The sequence below is a fragment of the Vidua macroura genome, chromosome 8, assembly GCF_024509145.1.
Source record: "Vidua macroura isolate BioBank_ID:100142 chromosome 8, ASM2450914v1, whole genome shotgun sequence".
NCBI classification, from domain to species: domain Eukaryota; kingdom Metazoa; phylum Chordata; class Aves; order Passeriformes; family Viduidae; genus Vidua; species Vidua macroura.
Window position 1 is genome coordinate 36,935,315 of NC_071578.1, and position 22,677 is coordinate 36,957,991.

Below are 22,677 nucleotides of genomic sequence, written 5' to 3' on the forward strand. Positions count from 1 at the left end.
GCAGCTCTTAGGCTCCGTTCTTGTTTGCGTGCTCTAGGCGGTCCGCTCGTCTTACGCCGAGACCCCCCTCAGCAACGGGGCCGCAGACCCGCTTGGTCACTCTCGTGGGAATTCGGGAAGCAGTGCACGGATCTGTGATGAAGGCTTGAACTTTGTCGTTTGAAGGTGTCACCCGGGGAGCCTTCAGGAGCGGCCGAGGAGTTGCTGTAAGTCGGGGAGCTAGGGAGGAGGAGCCAGGGTCCACTCGAGTTTCAGCAATGCCACGTCACCTCGTCTCCTCTTCACCCAGGCAGACCCTGCCCCGAGGGCATCGGCCTCCGGGCGCGGCCAGATGAGGCGGACGTTCTTAGGAGAATGGTGAGTAGCAGAATTGTTATTGGTTATTGGCCGCTGTGCAGCTAAGATCCTGCAGTGATGTTTGGTGTTCTTGATTGTAGCTGAGCAAGGGGCCACAGTCGGTGACTCTAGGAAACTGCCAGCGGGCGAGGCGGCCTTCCTCGGCACCGGACGTGGATTCTCGTCCCCGGACGTGCGAGAGATAAGTCGAGGGCTGGGACCCTGAGAGGGGATGGAAGCGAGGCGCTGGGAGGGCTTTTGGAGGCAGCTTTGGAGACGGGGGTGGCCCTTTAGGCCACATAAAGGAAAAGCCTCACAGTGCTGAAGTGCTCAGGGCTGAGCAGTGCCGGTGCACGGTGTGTCACTTGTCTGTCGTGCCTTCTGTGTCTTTTGCCTTAGTCCTTTGAGGGGCTTATCGGAAGCCCGGGCGTCCATCTTTGCATCTCTCATCTCTGTGTTCCTCGGCCCCGTGCTGATTCCTTCTCACCTTTGGCTCGGGAGCCCGGACAGGCCTTGGAGTAGCATCCGGTCAGATGTCTTTTGAGGTCTTGTTCTGGGCTGTTCTCGACAGCTGTGATTTGTGACAATAGTGACAGCAAGGATGCGTTCTAGCAGATTAGGACTCGTAGCAATGCGGAGATCCGTAGAGCATTCTGACGCTAGGGTTCTCGGGCATCCGTCTCTGCCTTGCTTGGAATAGGTCATTCAGTTAGCATCTTGTTCCTGCAGGGCTCTCTGAGCCTTAGAGGCTCGCCATCAGTCTCAGCTAGGTCATCTCATTCTGCAGTCTCTGGCTCCCTGAGGGCATTCTTCTCGCTCAGAGCTTTCTCCCCCTGTTGTGTCCCCTTGTTTGTCTTGTTCTGTGTCACGGGTGTCTGGGTATTTGGCTGGAGCTGCTCTGCCCTGCTGCATAGCCTGGTGTAGGTCTAGAATGGGGCGTGTCCTGGGGCCTGGAAATTTGTAATGTGGGGTGTATTTGGACTCTAGATGGGATCTGTAGATTGATGAAGGCTATCTGGAGCTGTTAAGTTATCCTGCAGTGCTCTGACTTTTGTCCTAACGTTCTTTCAGATGCAGCCAGATGGAATCCGTGGCAGAGGGCCCCGTCCCGGGTGAGGGGGGTCCCCCGAGAAGGTCAGTCACCGTTTGTCTTTGCAGGGGGAGTATAAATGGTGCTTCTGTATTACAGCTATTTTCTTTGTTGTTATTTTTAGGAACTAAAGCCAGATACTAGCAGTCAAGGTAAGTGGGCAAGGTGAGCAGTGAGCGGTGGCAGGCAGCAGTTGTTCTTGCTCCGGTCTCAATTCCCGGTGCAGCTCTTAGGCTCCGTTCTTGTTTGCGTGCTCTAGGCGGTCCGCTCGTCTTACGCCGAGACCCCCCTCAGCAACGGGGCCGCAGACCCGCTTGGTCACTCTCGTGGGAATTCGGGAAGCAGTGCACGGATCTGTGATGAAGGCTTGAACTTTGTCGTTTGAAGGTGTCACCCGGGGAGCCTTCAGGAGCGGCCGAGGAGTTGCTGTAAGTCGGGGAGCTAGGGAGGAGGAGCCAGGGTCCACTCGAGTTTCAGCAATGCCACGTCACCTCGTCTCCTCTTCACCCAGGCAGACCCTGCCCCGAGGGCATCGGCCTCCGGGCGCGGCCAGATGAGGCGGACGTTCTTAGGAGAATGGTGAGTAGCAGAATTGTTATTGGTTATTGGCCGCTGTGCAGCTAAGATCCTGCAGTGATGTTTGGTGTTCTTGATTGTAGCTGAGCAAGGGGCCACAGTCGGTGACTCTAGGAAACTGCCAGCGGGCGAGGCGGCCTTCCTCGGCACCGGACGTGGATTCTCGTCCCCGGACGTGCGAGAGATAAGTCGAGGGCTGGGACCCTGAGAGGGGATGGAAGCGAGGCGCTGGGAGGGCTTTTGGAGGCAGCTTTGGAGACGGGGGTGGCCCTTTAGGCCACATAAAGGAAAAGCCTCACAGTGCTGAAGTGCTCAGGGCTGAGCAGTGCCGGTGCACGGTGTGTCACTTGTCTGTCGTGCCTTCTGTGTCTTTTGCCTTAGTCCTTTGAGGGGCTTATCGGAAGCCCGGGCGTCCATCTTTGCATCTCTCATCTCTGTGTTCCTCGGCCCCGTGCTGATTCCTTCTCACCTTTGGCTCGGGAGCCCGGACAGGCCTTGGAGTAGCATCCGGTCAGATGTCTTTTGAGGTCTTGTTCTGGGCTGTTCTCGACAGCTGTGATTTGTGACAATAGTGACAGCAAGGATGCGTTCTAGCAGATTAGGACTCGTAGCAATGCGGAGATCCGTAGAGCATTCTGACGCTAGGGTTCTCGGGCATCCGTCTCTGCCTTGCTTGGAATAGGTCATTCAGTTAGCATCTTGTTCCTGCAGGGTTCTCTGAGCCTTAGAGGCTCGCCATCAGTCTCAGCTAGGTCATCTCATTCTGCAGTCTCTGGCTCCCTGAGGGCATTCTTCTCGCTCAGAGCTTTCTCCCCCTGTTGTGTCCCCTTGTTTGTCTTGTTCTGTGTCACGGGTGTCTGGGTATTTGGCTGGAGCTGCTCTGCCCTGCTGCATAGCCTGGTGTAGGTCTAGAATGGGGCGTGTCCTGGGGCCTGGAAATTTGTAATGTGGGGTGTATTTGGACTCTAGATGGGATCTGTAGATTGATGAAGGCTATCTGGAGCTGTTAAGTTATCCTGCAGTGCTCTGACTTTTGTCCTAACGTTCTTTCAGATGCAGCCAGATGGAATCCGTGGCAGAGGGCCCCGTCCCGGGTGAGGGGGGTCCCCCGAGAAGGTCAGTCACCGTTTGTCTTTGCAGGGGGAGTATAAATGGTGCTTCTGTATTACAGCTATTTTCTTTGTTGTTATTTTTAGGAACTAAAGCCAGATACTAGCAGTCAAGGTAAGTGGGTAAGGTGAGCAGTGAGCGGTGGCCGGCAGCAGTTGTTCTTGCTCCGGTCTCAATTCCCGGTGCAGCTCTTAGGCTCCGTTCTTGTTTGCGTGCTCTAGGCGGTCCGCTCGTATTACGCCGAGACCCCCCTCAGCAACAGGGCCGCAGACCCGCTTGGTCACTCTCGTGGGAATTCGGGAAGCAGTGCACGGATCTGTGATGAAGCCTTGATCTTTGTCGTTTGAAGGTGTCACCCGGGGAGCCTTCAGGAGCGGCCGAGGAGTAGCTGTAAGTCGGGGAGCTAGGGAGGAGGAGCCAGGGTCCACTCGAGTTTCAGCAATGCCACGTCACCTCGTCTCCTCTTCACCCAGGCAGACCCTGCCGCGAGGGCATCGGCCTCCGGGCGCGGCCAGATGAGGCGGACGTTCTTAGGAGAATGGTGAGTAGCAGAATTGTTATTGGTTATTGGCCGCTGTGCAGCTAAGATCCTGCAGTGATGTTTGGTGTTCTTGATTGTAGCTGAGCAAGGGGCCACAGTCGGTGACTCTAGGAAACTGCCAGCGGGCGAGGCGGCCTTCCTCGGCACCGGACGTGGATTCTCGTCCCCGGACGTCCGAGAGGTAAGTCGAGGGCTGGGACCCTGAGAGGGGATGGAAGCGAGGCGCTGGGAGGGCTTTGTGAGGCAGCTTTGGAGATGGGGGTGGCCCTTTAGGCCACATAAAGGAAAAGCCTCGCAGTGCTGAAGTGCTCAGGGCAGAGCAGTGCCGGTGCACGGTGTGTCACTTGTCTGTCGTGCCTTCTGTGTCTTTTGCCTTAGTCCTTTGAGGGGCTTATCGGAAGCCCGGGCGTCCATCTTTGCATCTCTCATCTCTGTGTTCCTCGGCCCCGTGCTGATTCCTTCTTACCTTTGGCTCGGGAGCCCGGATAGGCCTCGGAGTAGCATCCGGTCAGATGTCTTTTGAGGTCTTGTTCTGGGCTGTTCTCGACAGCTGTGATTTGTGACCATTGTGACAGCAAGGATGCGTTCTAGCAGATTAGGACTCGTAGCAATGCGGAGATCCGTAGAGCATTCTGACGCTAGGGTTCTCGGGCATCCTTCTCTGCCTTGCTTGGAATAGGTCATTCAGTTAGCATCTTGTTCCTGCAGGGTTCTCTGAGCCTTAGAGGCTCGCCATCAGTCTCAGCTAGGTCATCTCATTCTGCAGTCTCTGGCTCCCTGAGGGCATTCTTCTCGCCCAGACCTTTCTCCCCCTGTTGTGTCCCCTTGTTTGTCTTGTTCTGTGTCACGGGTGTCTGGGTATTTGGCCTGGAGCTGCTCTGCCCTGCTGCATAGCCTGGTGCAGGTGTAGAGTGGGGCGTGTCCTGGGGTGTAGGAGGAGGGGTTGGGGAAGGCAGTCTAGGGTTGCCATGGGAAACAGCAGTTGTATGAGTTCTCCACCCCCTTTTGTAAGAGAATTGTACCCTCCCCCTGTCCTGTCAGTTATTGTTCAAGTCTGCCCCTTAGCCTAGAATCTTCTCTGTTCCACGTTTTCCCTTTGGTTCTTCCACCAAGAACAGTCCTTTCCCTTTTCCCCACTGGTTAATGTTATATTTCCCCTCCCTTTAGCCTTTTCCCGATTGTACCCTTGAATGCCAAACCCTCCTACCCCTACGCAGTAAAAGAATCCTCACCCCGCCCTTCGGGGCTCTCGGAATCTGCCTCCCTTCTGCTTCGTTGCCTCCCTGTTTGCCCCTTCTGCGACCCTTCAATAAACGAGCAGGATTTCAGCAGCCTGAGTGTCCCTACGGTTCTTCTGGTGGACCCTCAGATGTACCAGCTACCCGAGCTTCGTGCCGAGAGGCTAAAAGCCCCCACGGCTCGGCAACTGACACAGACGGTTCCTTTTCCCTGGGAAAGAAAAGTGGCCAGCCCAGGTTCCTGATGTCAGTTTGTAGGGTTCCCTTGGGACTGTCAGGGCAGCACAGGTTTGAGGTGGGGGCAGCTTGGGTCTGCGACACATCCTCGATCGTTTGCATTTTTGGACGTGTCTGGCCACTCAGGGCCACAGGCCCCTGGAGGCAAAGATCAGCCTTTTTCCTTGGGAAAGAAAAGTGGCCAGCCCAGGTTCCTGATGTCAGTTTGTAGGGTTCCTTTGGGACTGTCAGGGCAGCAGAGGTTTGAGGTGGGGGCAGCTTGGGTCTGCGACACATCCTCGATCGTTTGGATTTTTGGAGGTCTCTGCCCAGTCAGAGCCACAGGCACATGGAGACAAAGACCGGTCCTTTTCCCTGGGAAAGAAAAGTGACCAGCCCAGGTTCCTGATGTCAGTTTGTAGGGTTCCTTTGGGACTGTCAGGGCAGCAGAGGTTTGAGGTGGGGGCAGCTTGGGTCTGCGACACATCTTCGATCGTTTGGATTTTTGGAGGTGTCCGGCCACTCAGGGCCACATGCCCCTGGAGGCAAAGATCAGCCTTTTTCCCTGGGAAAGAAAAGTGGCCAGCCCAGGTTCCTGATGTCAGTTTGTAGGGTTCCCTTGGGACTGTCAGGGCAGCACAGGTTTGAGGTGGGGGCAGCTTGGGTCTGCGACACATCTTCGATCGTTTGGATTTTTGGAGGTGTCCGGCCACTCAGGGCCACAGGCCCCTGGAGACAAAGACCGGTCCTTTTTCCTTGGGAAAGAAAAGTGGCCAGCCCAGGTTCCTGATGTCAGTTTGTAGGGTTCCCTTGGGACTGTCAGGGCAGCACAGGTTTGAGGTGGGGGTAGCTTGGGTCTGCGACACATCCTCGATCGTTTGGATTTTTGGAGGTGTCCGGCCACTCAGGGCCACAGGCTCCTGGAGACAAAGGCTGGTCCTTTTTCCTTGGGAAATAAAAGTGGCCAGCCCAGGTTCCTGATGTCATTTTGTAGGGTTCCCTTGGGACTGTCAGGGCAGCACAGGTTTGAGGTAGGGGCAGCTTGGGTCTGCGACACATCTTCGATCGTTTGGATTTTTGGAGGTGTCCGGCCACTTCAGGGCCACAGGCCCCTGGAGACAAAGATCAGCCATTTTTCTTGGGAAAGAAAAGTGGCCAGCCCAGGTTCCTGATGTCAGTTTGTAGGGTTCCCTTGGGATTGTCAGGGCAGCACAGGTTTGAGCTGAGGGCAGCTTGGGTCTGCGACACATCTTCGATCGTTTGGATTTTTGGAGGTGTCCGGCCACTTCAGGGCCACAGGCCCCTGGAGACACAGACCGGTCCTTTTCCCTGAAAAAGAGAAGTGGCCAGCCCAGGTTCCTGATGTCAGTTTGTAGGGTTCCCTTGGGACTGTCAGGGCAGCACAGGTTTGAGGTGGGGGCAGCTTGGGTCTGCGACACATCTTCGATCGTTTGGATTTTTGGAGGTGTCCGGCCACTCAGGGCCACAGGCCCCTGGAGGCAAAGATCAGCCTTTTTCCTTGGGAAAGAAAAGTGGCCAGCCCAGGTTCCTGATGTCAGTTTGTAGGGTTCCCTTGGGATTGTCAGGGCAGCACAGGGTTGAGGTGGGGGCAGCTTGGGTCTGCGACACATCTTCAATCGTTTGGATTTTTGGAGGTGTCCGGCCACTCAGGGCCACAGGTCCCTGGAGACAAAGACCTGTCCTTTTCCCTGGGAAAGAAAAGTGGCCAGCCCAGGTTCCTGATGTCAGTTTGTAGGGTTCCCTTGGGACTGTCAGGGCAGCACAGGTTTGAGGTGGGGGCCGCTTGGGTCTGCGACACATCTTCGATCGTTTGGATTTTTGGAGGTGTCCGGCCACTCAGGGCCACAGGCCCCTGGAGACAAAGGCCCGTCCTTTTTACTTGGGAAAGAAAAGTGGCCAGCCCAGGTTCCTGATGTCAGTTTGTAGGGTTCCCATTTTTATACATCGTTTCCATGTGTTTTGCTGGAGTGTAAATAAAAAAAAATATTCAATAAATTTGAATCAACCCTAATAATGATGCCCCCCGCTCCCTCCCCTTCCCCCTTTGGCTTCTGTGTTGTTTTGGTGTGGTTTCGTAATTTTTTTTTTCCCCACTGTATTTCTTCCTTTGCTTCTTCTCTTAGTTTTCTTTCTGTCACGTCATTTCTGTCCGTCCCTAACTTTGTTTCTGTTTCTCACTGTTTCTAACTCTCTCTCTCTCTGCTTCTCTATTTCCCTGTATGTCTTTTCTTCTGTTTCTCTGTTTCACTATTTCTAACTATTTATTTGTCTCTCTAGTTGATGCTTTTACTCTTTATTTCTTTTTCTCTCCAGCTTCTCTTCTTTTTTTTCCTCTATTCTTTTGTCCTCTTTTTCACTCTCACCTTCTTTCTTTTTCACTGTAACCCTTCTCATTTTTTTACTCTTTGCCATTCTTTTCCTATTTCTTTTCGTCTCTTAAGTGCTCTCTTAAGTGCTCTCTTAAGTGCTCTCTTAAGTGCTCTCTTAAGTGCTCTCTTAAGTGCTCTCTTAAGTGCTCTCTTAAGTCCTCTCTTAAGTGCTCTCTTAAGTGCTCTCTTAAGTGCTCTCTTAAGTCCTCTCTTAAGTGCTCTCTTAAGTTCTCTCTTAAGTCTGTCTTTTTCTTTCTATCCATCTTTTCATTTCTAACTTTGTTTCCCTTTCTAGCTTTCAAAAAGCAGCAGTAGAAACTTTCAGGCTCCCTGGGAGTAAAATAAAAAACAAACTTTAAATAATTATTAAAAAAAAAAAAAGAATTTACTCCCCGGGAGCCTGAAACTTTCTACTGCTGCACCGGACATATAGTTTTTCTTCTTTTTTATATATACCTATACAACCCCTAACTAGTGCTCCACCTGGCACATTACAATACCCACTACCCACATCACCCCCACCATGTAGACACCGCCACCTTGCTCCCCATCACGTGACCCTATGGGCGCCACCATCTTGCTCCCTGTCACATGACCACACAGGTGCTGCCATTTTACTCCCCATCATGTGACCACAGGGGTGCCACCATCTTGTAGGGTTAGGGGTTAGGGTTTGGGTTTAGGGTTTAGGGTTAGGCCCTCAGTGGCCGGCTGCGTCCCAAAATCCAAACGATGGAGGATGTGTCGCAGACCCAAGCTGCCCCCAGCTCAAACCTGTGCTGCCCTGACAGTCCCAAGGGAACCCTACAAACTGACATCAGGAACCTGGACTGGCCACTTTTCTTTCCCAAGGAAAATGGCTGACCTTTGCCTCCTGGGGCCTGTGGCCCTGAGTGGCCGGACACCTCCAAAAATCCAAACGATCGAAGATGTGTCGCAGACCCAAGCTGCCCCGAGCTCAAACCTGTGCTGCCCTGACAGTCCCAAGGGAACCCTACAAACTGACATTAAGAACCTGGGCTGACCACTTTTCTTTCCAAAGGAAAAAAGCTGATCTTTGTTTCCATGGGCCTGTGGTCCTCAGTGGCCGGCTACGTCCAAAAATCCAAACGATCGAAGATGTGTTGCAGACCCAAGCTGCCGTGACCTCACACCTGTGCTGCCCTGACAGTCCCAAGGGAACCCTACAAACTGACATCAGGAACCTGGGCTGGCCACTTTTCTTTCCCAAGGAAAAAGGCTGATCTTTGCCTCCAGGGGTCTGTGGCCCTGACATGCCCTTTTCCCTGGGAAAGAAAAGTGGCCAGCCCTGGTTCCTGATGTCAGTTTGCTGGTGGTGTTTGGCTTTGCCCTGTCCACTAAAATTGTATTTTGCTGCAGCTTTGGTCTGGGATATGTGGACTGCCCCCTCCAAATGTCCCTCTTCCCTCTGCCCTGTTCTGCTCTGTCCCCGTCTCCACCCCTCACCCCTACTTGTCCTTCCAGCCCACCCCTTCCCCAGTCTCTCTCCACCCTTCACCCCTCCCCATCCCGCCCCTGCCCCATCCCTCACTCCTCCCACCGCCCAGGTGTGACTCCCTGCAGCAGGACATGGGAGCCCGGACTCGTGGGGATAGTGCGGCCCTCGCAGCAGGACAACACCCAAAGAAAACAGGCAGGGACGGCGTCTGTGGGCCGCGCGGTGTCACAAAGGCACCTGGGGCTGAGGGGAGGGGGCTGGAGGGTGACACAGAACATGGGGGCAGCTGAGAGGCAGAAGGAGTCTTTAGGAGTTAAAAAGGGGGGCTCCAGGGTGGCACAGAGACGCTGAGAGGCTGCGGTGGGAACCTGAGGGTGACACAAGGAGGCTGAGAGGCAGGGGGTGCCTGAGGGACAAAGTGGGGGGGTGCCTGAGGGTGACAGGTGAACCAGCCCTCACAGCACCCTTAACCCCACCCTTAAAACCACCCCTACAAGGGTGGAAAGTGCACGGTGGAGGTTAGGGGGCCACAGGACAGTGTCGGGGGGCTTGGGGTGACACACAGACATTGCGGGCTGAGGGGCAAAAAGGGGGGGACTTGACAGGTGGAGAGCTGACCCTGAGGGTTAGGGGTACAAAGGACAGGGCACGGGGTACCAGGAAGGGTTAGGGTACAGCAGCAGCCCTCACCCCAACCCTAAGCTTACCCTAAACACACCCCTAGAACACCAGTTTTCCTCAACAGCAGCTGCAGGCAGTGACCCTACTGCTGGGACAGCCCCAGAACCCTCCCAGCAGCTGCAGGCAGTGACCCTAATGAAAAGGTAGGGATGATGTTTGCTGGCTAGAGAGTGACTGGTAGAGGTTGGGGACTGAGCAGTTTTTTAGGGGTTTTTTAGGGCTTTAAAAAGATATTTTAGGGTTTTTTTCACAGGAGCTTTTTAGGAATTTTCTGTGACTATTTAGGATACTTTTAGGGCTTTTTTAGGGCTTTTAAAAGATTTTTTTTAGGGTATTTTCATGGCTTTCTTACTACTAATTAGAATTTTTATGGGGTTTTTTTGGGGTGTTCTTGGAGCTTTTTTTAGGTCTATTGGGGGTATGTGGAGGACTCTTAGGACTAGGGTATTTTTAGGTCTTTTGAGGGAACTTTTAGGTTTTTTTAGGGTCTTATCAGGGCATTTTAAGTATTTTGGGGTATTTTTAGAGCTCTTTTAGGAATATTGAGGGATTTCTTAAAGGTTTTTTAGGGATATTTAGGTGTGTTTTAGGGTTTTTTTAAAAGTAGGGTATTTTTCTTGTATTTTACGGGTATTCTGAGGCTATTGTTATGTTTTTGTGGGGCTTTTTAGAACATTTTGAAGATGAGGGGTTTTTAGGGAAATTTTATGTTTTTTCATGGCACAGCACCTAGAGGCTGAGGGGCACTGTGGGGGCTTGAGGGTGACAGAGGCTGGGAGCTGAGGGAGGCACGGGGAAAGGGGACAGTGGGTGACAGAGAGATGCTGAGGGGGGCAGGGGCAGCTGGAGCATGACACAGAGAAGCTGGGGACTGAGGGGCAAAGGAGAGGGATTAAGGGTGACGCACAGGAGCTGAGGGGCAGCTGAGAGGGGGCTTGAGGGGCAAAGGGGGGGCTCGAGGGTGACACACAGAGCCTGAGGGCTGGGGGGCAGAGGGAGAGGTTGAGGGGTAAAGGGCGAGGGCTTGAGGGCTGGACAGTGCAGTGGAGATCAGGGCTACAGGGTACAGCTTAGGAGGCAAGTTAGGGTACAGGAGCACCACCTCTCCCCCCAGCCCTAACCTCAGCCTAAGCAGCCCCCCTAACAAGAGCCTTTTCCCTTTTCAGCCCTGCCAGCAGCAGCACCACACAGCAACCCTAACAGCGAGAGCACACCGGAACGCTCCCGCTAGGACAAGGCAGTGACCCTCACACCAGGACAACGACAGAACCCTCAGAGGACAACAGGACCCCCTGGAGAAAGGTAGGGATGACATCTGTGGGCTAGAGAGCACCAGGAAGGGTTTGGAGGCTGAGCAGGTTTCCCTGAGTGTTTTTGCAGGACTATTAGGAATATTTAGGGGATTTTGGAAGGCTTCTTAGGACTTGTCTGGTGTCTTTTAGGGCATTGTTACACCTTCCTAAGGGCTGTTTTAGAATTCCTTAGTGCATTTTAAGGGTCAGGATGAGGGTCAGACAGGCTGAACCACTGGAAATGCAGAGTATTACTGGAATGTAGTGCAATGCTTTGGAAAGGTGCCAGTGGAGGGCACATCCTGGCTTGTTGGAATTTTTTGGAGGTGTCCGGCCCCTTCAGGGCCACAGGCCCCTGGAGACAAAGACCGGTCCTTTTCCCTGGGAAAGAAATGTAGGCAGCCCAGGTTCCTGATGTCAGTTTGTAGGGTTCCCTTGGGACTGTCAGGGCAGCACAGGTTTGAGGTGGGGGCAGCTTGGGTCTGCGACACATCCTCGATTGTTTGGATTTTTGGAGGTGTCCGGCCACTTCAGGGCCACAGGCCCCTGGAGACACAGACCGGTCCTTTTTACTTGGGAAAGAAAAGTGGCCAGCCCAGGTTCCTGATGTCAGTTTGTAGGGTTCCCTTGGGACTGTCAGGGCAGCACAGGTTTGAGGTGGGGGCAGCTTGGGTCTGCGACACATCTTCGATCCTTTGGATTTTTGGAGGTGTCCGGCCACTTCAGGGCCACAGGCCCCTGGAGGCAAAGATCAGCTTTTTCCTTGGGAAAGAAAAGTGGCCAGCCCAGGTTCCTGATGTCAGTTTGTAGGGTTCCCTTGGGACTGTCAGGGCAGCACAGGTTTGAGGTGGGGGCAGCTTGGGTCTGCGACACATCTTCGATCCTTTGGATTTTTGGAGGTGTCCGGCCACTCAGGGCCACAGGCCCCTGGAGACACAGACCGGTCCTTTTGCCTGGGAAAAAAAAGTGTCCAGCCCAGGTTCCTGATGTCAGTTTGTAGGGTTCCCTTGGGACTGTCAGGGCAGCACAGGTTTGAGGTGGGGGCAGCTTGGGTCTGCGACACATCTTCGATCGTTTGGATTTTTGGAGGTGTCGGGCCACTCAATGCCCCAGGCCCCTGGAGACAAAGACCGGTCCTTTTTCCTTGGGAAAGAAATGTAGGCAGCCCAGGTTCCTGATGTCAGTTTGTAGGGTTCCCTTGGGACTGTCAGGGCAGCACAGGTTTGAGGTGGGGGCAGCTTGGGTCTGCGACACATCTTCGATCGTTTGGATTTTTGGAGGTGTCCGGCCACTCAGGGCCACAGGCTCCTGGAGACAAAGGCTGGTCCTTTTTCCTTGGGAAAGAAAAGTGGCCAGCCCAGGTTCCTGATGTCAGTTTGTAGGGTTCCCTTGGGACTGTCAGGGCAGCACAGGTTTGAGGTGGGGGCAGCTTGGGTCTGCGACACATCTTCGATTGTTTGGATTTTTGGAGGTGTCCGGCCACTCAGGGCCACAGGTCCCTGGAGACAAAGACCGGTCCTTTTCCCTGGGAAAGAAATGTAGGCAGCCCAGGTTCCTGATGTCAGTTTGTAGGGTTCCCTTGGGATTGTCAGGGCAGCACAGGTTTGAGCTGAGGGCAGCTTGGGTCTGCGACACATCTTCGATCGTTTGCATTTTTGGAGGTGTCCGGCCACTCAGGGCCACAGGCCCCTGGAGGCAAAGATCAGCCTTTTTCCTTGGGAAAGAAAAGTGGCCAGCCCAGGTTCCTGATGTCAGTTTGTAGGGTTCCCTTGGGATTGTCAGGGCAGCACAGGGTTGAGGTGGGGGCAGCTTGGATCTGCGACACATCTTCAATCGTTTGGATTTTTGGAGGTGTCCGGCCACTCAGGGCCACAGGTCCCTGGAGACAAAGACCTGTCCTTTTCCCTGGGAAAGAAAAGTGGCCAGCCCAGGTTCCTGATGTCAGTTTGTAGGGTTCCCTTGGGATTGTCAGGGCAGCACAGGTTTGAGCTGGGGGCCGCTTGGGTCTGCGACACATCTTCGATCATTTGGATTTTTGGAGGTGTCCGGCCACTCAGGGCCACAGGCCCCTGGAGACAAAGGCCCGTCCTTTTTACTTGGGAAAGAAAAGTGGCCAGCCCAGGTTCCTGATGTCAGTTTGTAGGGTTCCCATTTTTATACATCGTTTCCATGTGTTTTGCTGGAGTGTAAATAAAAAAAAATATTCAATAAATTTGAATCAACCCTAATAATGATGCCCCCCGCTCCCTCCCCTTCCCCCTTTGGCTTCTGTGTTGTTTTGGTGTGGTTTCGTAATTTTTTTTTTCCCCACTGTATTTCTTCCTTTGCTTCTTCTCTTAGTTTTCTTTCTGTCACGTCATTTCTGTCCGTCCCTAACTTTGTTTCTGTTTCTCACTGTTTCTAACTCTCTCTCTCTCTGCTTCTCTATTTCCCTGTATGTCTTTTCTTCTGTTTCTCTGTTTCACTATTTCTAACTATTTATTTGTCTCTCTAGTTGATGCTTTTACTCTTTATTTCTTTTTCTCTCCAGCTTCTCTTCTTTTTTTTCTCTATTCTTTTGTCCTCTTTTTCACTCTCACCCTCTTTTTCACTGTAACCCTTCTTATTTTTTTATTCTTTGCCATTCTTTTCCTATTTATTTTCCTCTCTTAAGTCGTATCTTAAGTGCTCTCTTAAGTCCTCTCTTAAGTCCTCTCTTAAGTCCTCTCTTAAGTGCTCTCTTAAGTGCTCTCTTAAGTCCTCTCTTAAGTGCTCTCTTAAGTGCTCTCTTAAGTGCTCTCTTAAGTCCTCTCTTAAGTCCTCTCTTAAGTCTGTCTTTTTCTTTCTTTCCATCTTTTCATTTCTAACTTTGTTTCCCTTTCTAGCTTTCAAAAAGCAGCAGTAGAAACTTTCTTGCTCCCTGGGAGTAAAATAAAAAACAAACTTTAAATAATTATTAAAAAAAAAAAAGAGAATTTACTCCCCGGGAGCCTGAAACTTTCTACTGCTGCACCGGACATATAGTTTTTCTTCTTTTTTATATATACCTATACAACCCCTAATTAGTGCTCCACCTGGCACATTACAATACCCACTACCCACATCACCCCCACCATGTAGACACCGCCACCTTGCTCCCCATCACGTGACCCTATGGGCGCCACCATCTTGCTCCCTGTCACATGACCACACAGGTGCTGCCATTTTACTCCCCATCATGTGACCACAGGGGTGCCACCATCTTGTAGGGTTAGGGGTTAGGGTTTGGGTTTAGGGTTTAGGGTTAGGCCCTCAGTGGCCGGCTGCGTCCCAAAATCCAAACGATGGAGGATGTGTCGCAGACCCAAGCTGCCCCCAGCTCAAACCTGTGCTGCCCTGACAGTCCCAAGGGAACCCTACAAACTGACATCAGGAACCTGGGCTGGACACTTTTCTTTCCCAGGGAAAAGGACCGGTCTTTGTCTCCAGGGACCTGTGGCCCTGAAGTGGCCGGACACCTCCAAAAATCCAAACGATCGAAGATGTGTCGCAGACCCAAGCTGCCCCCACCTCAAACCTGTGCTGCCCTGACAGTCCCAAGGGAACCCTACAAACTGACATCAGGAACCTGGGCTGGCCACTTTTCTTCCCCAAGGAAAAAGGCTGATCTTTGCCTCCAGGGGTCTGTGGCCCTGACATGCCCTTTTCCCTGGGAAAGAAAAGTGGCCAGCCCTGGTTCCTGATGTCAGTTTGCAGGTGGTGTTTGGCTTTGCCCTGTCCACTAAAATTGTATTTTGCTGCAGCTTTGGTCTGGGATATGTGGACTGCCCCCTCCAAATGTCCCTCTTCCCTCTGCCCTGTTCTGCTCCATCCCCGTCTCCACCCCTCACCCCTTCTTGTCCTTCCAGCCCACCCCTTCCCCAGTCTCTCTCCACCCTTCACCCCTCCCCATCCCGCCCCTGCCCCATCCCTCACTCCTCCCATGCCCCAGGTGTGACTCCCTGCAGCAGGACATGGGAGCCCGGACTCGTGGGGATAGTGCGGCCCTCGCAGCAGGACAACACCCAAAGAAAACAGGCAGGGACGGCGTCTGTGGGCCGCGCGGTGTCACAAAGGCACCTGGGGCTGAGGGGAGGGGGCTGGAGGGTGACACAGAAGATGGGGGCAGCTGAGAGGCAGAAGGGGTCTTTAGGAGTTAAAAAGGGGGGCTCCAGGGTGGCACAGAGACGCTGAGAGGCTGCGGTGGGAACCTGAGGGTGACACAAGGAGGCTGAGAGGCAGGGGGTGCCTGAGGGACAAAGTGGGGGGGTGCCTGAGGGTGACAGGTGAACCAGCCCTCACAGCACCCTTAACCCCACCCTTAAAACCACCCCTACAAGGGTGGAAAGTGCACGGTGGAGGTTAGGGGGCCACAGGACAGTGTCGGGGGGCTTGGGGTGACACACAGACATTGCGGGCTGAGGGGCAAAAAGGGGGGGACTTGACAGGTGGAGAGCTGACCCTGAGAGTTAGGGGTACAAAGGACAGGGCACGGGGTACCAGGAAGGGTTAGGGTACAGCAGCAGCCCTCACCCCAACCCTAAGCTCACCCTAAACACACCCCTAGAACACCAGTTTTCCTCAACAGCAGCTGCAGGCAGCAACCCTACTGCTGGGACAGCCCCAGAACCCTCCCAGCAGCTGCAGGCAGTGACCCTAATGAAAAGGTAGGGATGATGTTTGCTGGCTAGAGAGTGACTGGTAGAGGTTGGGGACTGGGCACTTTTTTAGGGGCTTTTTAGGGCTTTAAAAAGATATTTTAGGGTTTTTTTCACAGGAGCTTTTTAGGAATTTTCTGTGACTATTTAGGATACTTTTAGGGCTTTTTTAGGGCTTTTAAAAGATTTTTTTTAGGGTATTTTCATGGCTTTCTTACTACTAATTAGAATGTTTATGGGGTTTTTTTTGGGGTGTTCTTGGAGCTTTTTTTAGGTCTATTGAGGGTATGTGGAGGACTCTTAGGACTAGGGTATTTTTAGGTCTTTTGAGGGAACTTTTAGGTTTTTTTAGGGTCTTATCAGGGCATTTTAAGTATTTTGGGGTATTTTTAGAGCTCTTTTAGGAATATTGAGGGATTTCTTAAAGGTTTTTTAGGGATATTTAGGTGTGTTTTAGGGTTTTTTTAAAAGGAGGGTATTTTTCTTGTATTTTAAGGGTATTCTGAGGCTATTGTTATGTTTTTGTGGGGCTTTTAGAACATTTTGAAGATGAGGGGTTTTTAGGGAAATTTTATGTTTTTTTCATGGCACAGCACCTAGAGGCTGAGGGGCACTGTGGGGGCTTGAGGGTGACAGAGGCTGGGAGCTGAGGGAGGCACGGGGAAAGGGGACAGTGGGTGACAGAGAGATGCTGAGGGGGGCAGGGGCAGCTGGAGCATGACACAGAGAAGCTGGGGGCTGAGGGGCAAAGGAGAGGGATTAAGGGTGACGCACAGGAGCTGAGGGGCAGCTGAGAGGGGGCTTGAGGGGCAAAGGGGGGGCTCGAGGGTGACACACAGAGCCTGAGGGCTGGGGGGCAGAGGGAGAGGTTGAGGGGTAAAGGGCGAGGGCTTGAGGGCTGGACAGTGCAGTGGAGATCAGGGCTACAGGGTACAGCTTAGGAGGCAAGTTAGGGTACAGGAGCACCACCTCTCCCCCCAGCCCTAACCTCAGCCTAAGCAGCCCCCCTAACAAGAGCCTTTTCCCTTTTCAGCCCTGCCAGCAGCAGCACCACACAGCAACCCTAACAGCGAGAGCACACCGGAACGCTCCCGCTAGGACAAGGCAGTGACCCTCACACCAGGACAACGACAGAACCCTCAGAGGACAACAGGACCCCCTGGAGAAAGGTAGGGATGACATCTGTGGGCTAGAGAGCACCAGGAAGGGTTTGGAGGCTGAGCAGGTTTCCCTGAGTGTTTTTGCAGGACTATTAGGAATATTTAGGGGATTTTGGAAGGCTTCTTAGGACTTGTCTGGTGTCTTTTAGGGCATTGTTACACCTTCCTAAGGGCTGTTTTAGAATTCCTTAGTGCATTTTAAGGGTCAGGATGAGGGTCAGACAGGCTGAACCACTGGAAATGCAGAGTATTACTGGAATGTAGTGCAATGCTTTGGAAAGGTGCCAGTGGAGGGCACATCCTGGCTTCTTGGGATTTTTTGGAGGTGTCCGGCCACTCAGGGCCACAGGCTCCTGGAGACAAAGACCGGTCCTTTTCCCTGGGAAAGAAATGTAGGCAGCCCAGGTTCCTGATGTCAGTTTGTAGGGTTCCCTTGGGACTGTCAGGGCAGCACAGGTTTGAGCTGGGGGCAGCTTGGGTCTGCGACACATCCTCGATCGTTTGGATTTTTGGAGGTGTCCGGCCACTCAGGGCCACAGGCTCCTGGAGACAAAGGCTGGTCCTTTTTCCTTGGGAAAGAAAAGTGGCCAGCCCAGGTTCCTGATGTCATTTTGTAGGGTTCCCTTGGGACTGTCAGGGCAGCACAGGTTTGAGCTGGGGGCAGGTTGGGTCTGCGACACATCTTCGATCGTTTGCATTTTTGGAGGTGTCCGGCCACTCAGGGCCACAGGTCCCTGGAGACACAGACCGGTCCTTTTCCCTGGGAAAGAAAAGTGGCCAGCCCAGGTTCCTGATGTCAGTTTGTAGGGTTCCCTTGGGACTGTCAGGGCAGCACAGGTTTGAGCTGGGGGCAGCTTGGGTCTGCGACACACCCTCCATCGTTTGGATTTTTGGAGGTGTCCGGCCACTTCAGGGCCACAGGCCCCTGGAGACAAAGACCGGTCCTTTTTCCCTGGGAAAGAAATGTAGGCAGCCCAGGTTCCTGATGTCAGTTTGTAGGGTTCCCTTGGGACTGTCAGGGCAGCACAGGTTTGAGGTGGGGGCAGCTTGGGTCTGCGACACATCTTCGATCGTTTGGATTTTTGGAGGTGTCCGGCCACTCAGGGCCACAGGCTCCTGGAGACAAAGGCTGGTCCTTTTTCCTTGGGAAAGAAAAGTGTCCAGCCCAGGTTCCTGATGTCAGTTTGTAGGGTTCCCTTGGGACTGTCAGGGCAGCACAGGTTTGAGGTGGGGGCAGCTTGGGTCTGCGACACATCTTCGATCGTTTGGATTTTTGGAGGTGTCCGGCCACTCAGGGCCACAGGCCCCTGGAGACAAAGACCGGTCCTTTTTCCTTGGGAAAGAAAAGTGGCCAGCCCAGGTTCCTGATGTCAGTTTGTAGGGTTCCCTTGGGACTGTCAGGGCAGCACAGGTTTGAGGTGGGGGTAGCTTGGGTCTGCGACACATCCTCGATCGTTTGGATTTTTGGAGGTGTCCGGCCACTCAGGGCCACAGGCTCCTGGAGACAAAGGCTGGTCCTTTTTCCTTGGGAAATAAAAGTGGCCAGCCCAGGTTCCTGATGTCATTTTGTAGGGTTCCCTTGGGACTGTCAGGGCAGCACAGGTTTGAGGTAGGGGCAGCTTGGGTCTGCGACACATCTTCGATCGTTTGGATTTTTGGAGGTGTCCGGCCACTCAGGGCCACAGGCTCCTGGAGACAAAGGCTGGTCCTTTTTCCTTGGGAAATAAAAGTGGCCAGCCCAGGTTCCTGATGTCATTTTGTAGGGTTCCCTTCGGACTGTCAGGGCAGCACAGGTTTGAGGTGGGGGCAGCTTGGGTCTGCGACACATCTTCGATCGTTTGGATTTTTGGAGGTGTCCGGCCACTCAGGGCCACAGACTCCCGGAGGCAAGGATCAGCCTTTTTCCTTGGGAAAGAAAAGTGTCCAGCCCAGGTTCCTGATGTCAGTTTGTAGGGTTCCCTTGGGACTGTCAGGGCAGCACAGGTTTGATCTGGGGGCAGCTTGGGTCTGCGACACATCTTCGATCGTTTGGATTTTTAGAGGTGTCCGGCCACTTCAGGGCCACAGGCCCCTGGAGACAAAGACCGGTCCTTTTCCCTGGGAAAGAAAAGTGGCCAGCCCAGGTTCCTGATGTCAGTTTGTAGGGTTCCCTTGGGACTGTCAGGGCAGCACAGGTTTGAGGTGGGGGCAGCTTGGGTCTGCGACACATCTTCGATCGTTTGGATTTTTGGAGGTGTCGGGCCACTCAATGCCCCAGGCCCCTGGAGACAAAGATCAGCCTTTTTCCTTGGGAAAGAAAAGTGGCCAGCCCAGGTTCCTGATGTCAGTTTGTAGGGTTCCTTTGGGACTGTCAGGGCAGCACAGGTTTGAGCTGGGGGCAGCTTGGGTCTGCGACACATCTTCGATCATTTGGATTTTTGGAGGTGTCCGGCCACTTCAGGGCCACAGGCCCCTGGAGGCAAAGATCAGCCTTTTTCCTTGGGAAAGAAAAGTGGCCAGCCCAGGTTCCTGATGTCAGTTTGTAGAGTTCCCTTGGGACTGTCAGGGCAGCACAGGTTTGAGGTGGGGGCAGCTTGGGTCTGCGACACATCTTCGATCGTTTGGATTTTTGGAGGTGTCCGGCCGCTTCCGGGCCACAGGCCCCTGGAGACAAAGACCGGTCCTTTTCCCTGGGAAAGAAAAGTGGCCAGCCCAGGTTCCTGATGTCAGTTTGTAGGGTTCCCTTGGGACTGTCAGGGCAGCACAGGTTTGAGGTGGGGGCAGCTTGGGTCTGCGACACATCTTCAATCGTTTGGATTTTGGGACGCAGCCGGCCACTGAGGGCCTAACCCTAAACCCTAAACCCAAACCCTAACCCCTAACCCTACAAGATGGTGGCACCCCTGTGGTCACATGATGGGGAGTAAAATGGCAGCACCTGTGTGGTCATGTGACAGGGAGCAAGATGGTGGCGCCCATAGGGTCACGTGATGGGGAGCAAGGTGGCGGTGTCTACATGGTGGGGGTGATGTGGGTAGTGGGTATTGTAATGTGCCAGGTGGAGCACTAGTTAGGGGTTGTATAGGTATATATAAAAAAGAAGAAAAACTATATGTCCGGTGCAGCAGTAGAAAGTTTCAGGCTCTCGGGGAGTAAATTTTTTTTTTTTTTTAATAATTATTTAAAGTTTGTTTTTTATTTTACTCCCAGGGAGCCTGAAAGTTTCTACTGCTGCTTTTTGAAAGCTAGAAAGGGAAACAAAGTTAGAAATGAAAAGATGGATAGAAAGAAAAAGACAGACTTAAGAGAGCACTTAAGAGAGGACTTAAGAGAGCACTTAAGAGAGGACTTAAGAGAGCACTTAAGAGACCACTTAAGAGAGGACTTAAGAGAGGACTTAAGAGAGCACTTAAGAGAGGACTTAAGAGAGCACTTAAGAGAGCACTTAAGAGAGCACTTAAGAGAGGACTTAAGAGACGAAAAGAAATAGGAAAAGAATGGCAAAGAGTAAAAAAATGAGAAGGGTTACAGTGAAAAAGAAAGAGGGTGAGAGTGAAAAAGAGGACAAAAGAATAGAGAAAAAAAAGAAGAGAAGCTGGAGAGAAAAAGAAATAAAGAGTAAAAGCATCAACTAGAGAGACAAATAAATAGTTAGAAATAGTGAAACAGAGAAACAGAAGAAAAGACATACAGGGAAATAGAGAAGCAGAGAGAGAGAGAGTTAGAAACAGTGAGAAACAGAAACAAACTTAGGGACGGACAGAAATGACGTGACAGAAAGAAAACTAAGAGAAGAAACAAAGAAGAAATACAGTGGGGAAAAAAAAAATTACTAAACCACACCAAAAAAACACAGGACCCAAAGGGGGAAGGGGACGGAGCGGGGGGCATCATTATTAGGGTTGATTCAAATTTATTGAATTTTTTTTTTTATTTACACTCCAGCAAAACACATGGAAACGATGTATAAAAATGGGAACCCTACAAACTGACATCAGGAACCTGGGCTGGCCACTTTTCATTCCCAAGGAAAATAACTGATCTTTGCCTCCAGGGGCCTGTGGCCCTGAAGTGGCCGGACACCTCCAAAAATCCAAATGATCAAAGATGTGTCGCAGACCCAAGCTGCCCCCACCTCAAACCTGTGCTGCCCTGACAGTCCCAAGGGAACCCTACAAACTGACATCAGGAACCTGGGCTGGCCACTTTTCTTTCCCAAGGAAAAAGGCTGATCTTTGCCTCCAGGGGCCTGTGGCCCTGAAGTGGCCGGACACCTCCAAAAATCCAAACGATCGAGGATGTGTCGCAGATCCAAGCTGCCCCCACCTCAAACCTGTGCTGCCCTGACAGTCCCAAGGGAACCCTACAAACTGACATCAGGAACCTGGGCTGGCCACTTCTCTTTTTCAAGGAAAAGGACCGGTCTGTGTCTCCAGGGGCCTCTGGCCCTGAGTGGCCGGACACCTCCAAAAATCCAAACGATCGAGGATGTGTCGCAGACCCAAGCTGCCCCCACCTCAAACCTGTGCTGCCCTGACAGTCCCAAGGGAACCCTACAAACTGACATCAGGAACCTGGGCTGGCCACTTTTCTTTCCCAGGGAAAAGGACCGGTCTGGGTCTCCAGGTGACTGTGGCCCTGACTGGCCGGACACGTCCAAAAATCCAAACGATCGAAGATGTGTCGCAGACCCAAGCTGCCCCCACCTCAAACCTGTGCTGCCCTGACAGTCCCAAGGGAACCCTACAAACTGACATCAGGAACCTGGGCTGGCCACTTTTCTTTCCCAAGGAAAATGGCTGATCTTTGTCTCCAGGGGCCTGTGGCCCTGAGTGGCCGGACACCTCGAAAAATCCAAACGATCGAAGATGTGTCGCAGACCCAAGCTGCCCCCACCTCAAACCTGTGCTGCCCTGACAGTCCCAAGGGAACCCTACAAACTGCCATCAGGAACCTGGGCTGGCCACTTTTCTTTCCCAAGGAAAATGGCTGATCTTTGCCTCCAGGGGCCTGTGGCCCTGACTGGCCGGACACCTCCAAAAATCCAAAGGATCGAAGATGTGTCGCAGACCCAAGCTGCCCCCACCTCAAACCTGTGCTGCCCTGACAGTCCCAAGGGAACCCTACAAACTGACATCAGGAACCTGGGCTGGCCACTTTTCTTTCCCAGGGAAAAGGACCAGTCTGTGTCTCCAGGGGCCTGTGGCCCTGAGTGGCCGGACACCTCCAAAAATCCAAACGATCGAGGATGTGTCGCAGACCCAAGCTGCCCCCACCTCAAACCTGTGCTGCCCTGACAGTCCCAAGGGAACCCTACAAACTGACATCAGGAACCTGGGCTGGCCACTTTTCTTTCCCAAGGAAAAAGGCTGATCTTTGCCTCCAGGGGCCTGTGGCCCTGAGTGGCCGGACACCTCCAAAAATCCAAACGATCGAAGATGTGTCGCAGACCCAAGCTGCCCCCACCTCAAACCTGTGCTGCCCTGACAGTCCCAAGGGAACCCTACAAACTGGCATCAGGAACCTGGGCTGGCCACTTCTCTTTCCCAGGGAAAAGGACCGGTCTGTGTCTCCAGGGACCTGTGGCCCTGAAGTGGCCGGACACCTCCAAAAATCCAAACGATCGAGGATGTGTCGCAGACCCAAGCTGCCCCCACCTCAAACCTGTGCTGCCCTGACAGTCCCAAGGGAACCCTACAAACTGACATCAGGAACCTGGGCTGGCCACTTTTCTTTCCCAAGGAAAATGGCTGATCTTTGCCTCCAGGGGCCTGTGGCCCTGAAGTGGCCGGACACCTCCAAAAATCCAAACGATCGAAGATGTGTCGCAGACCCAAGCTGCCCCCACCTCAAACCTGTGCTGCCCTGACAGTCCCAAGGGAACCCTACAAACTGACATCAGGAACCTGGGCTGGCCACTTTTCTTTCCCAAGGAAAATGGCTGATCTTTGCCT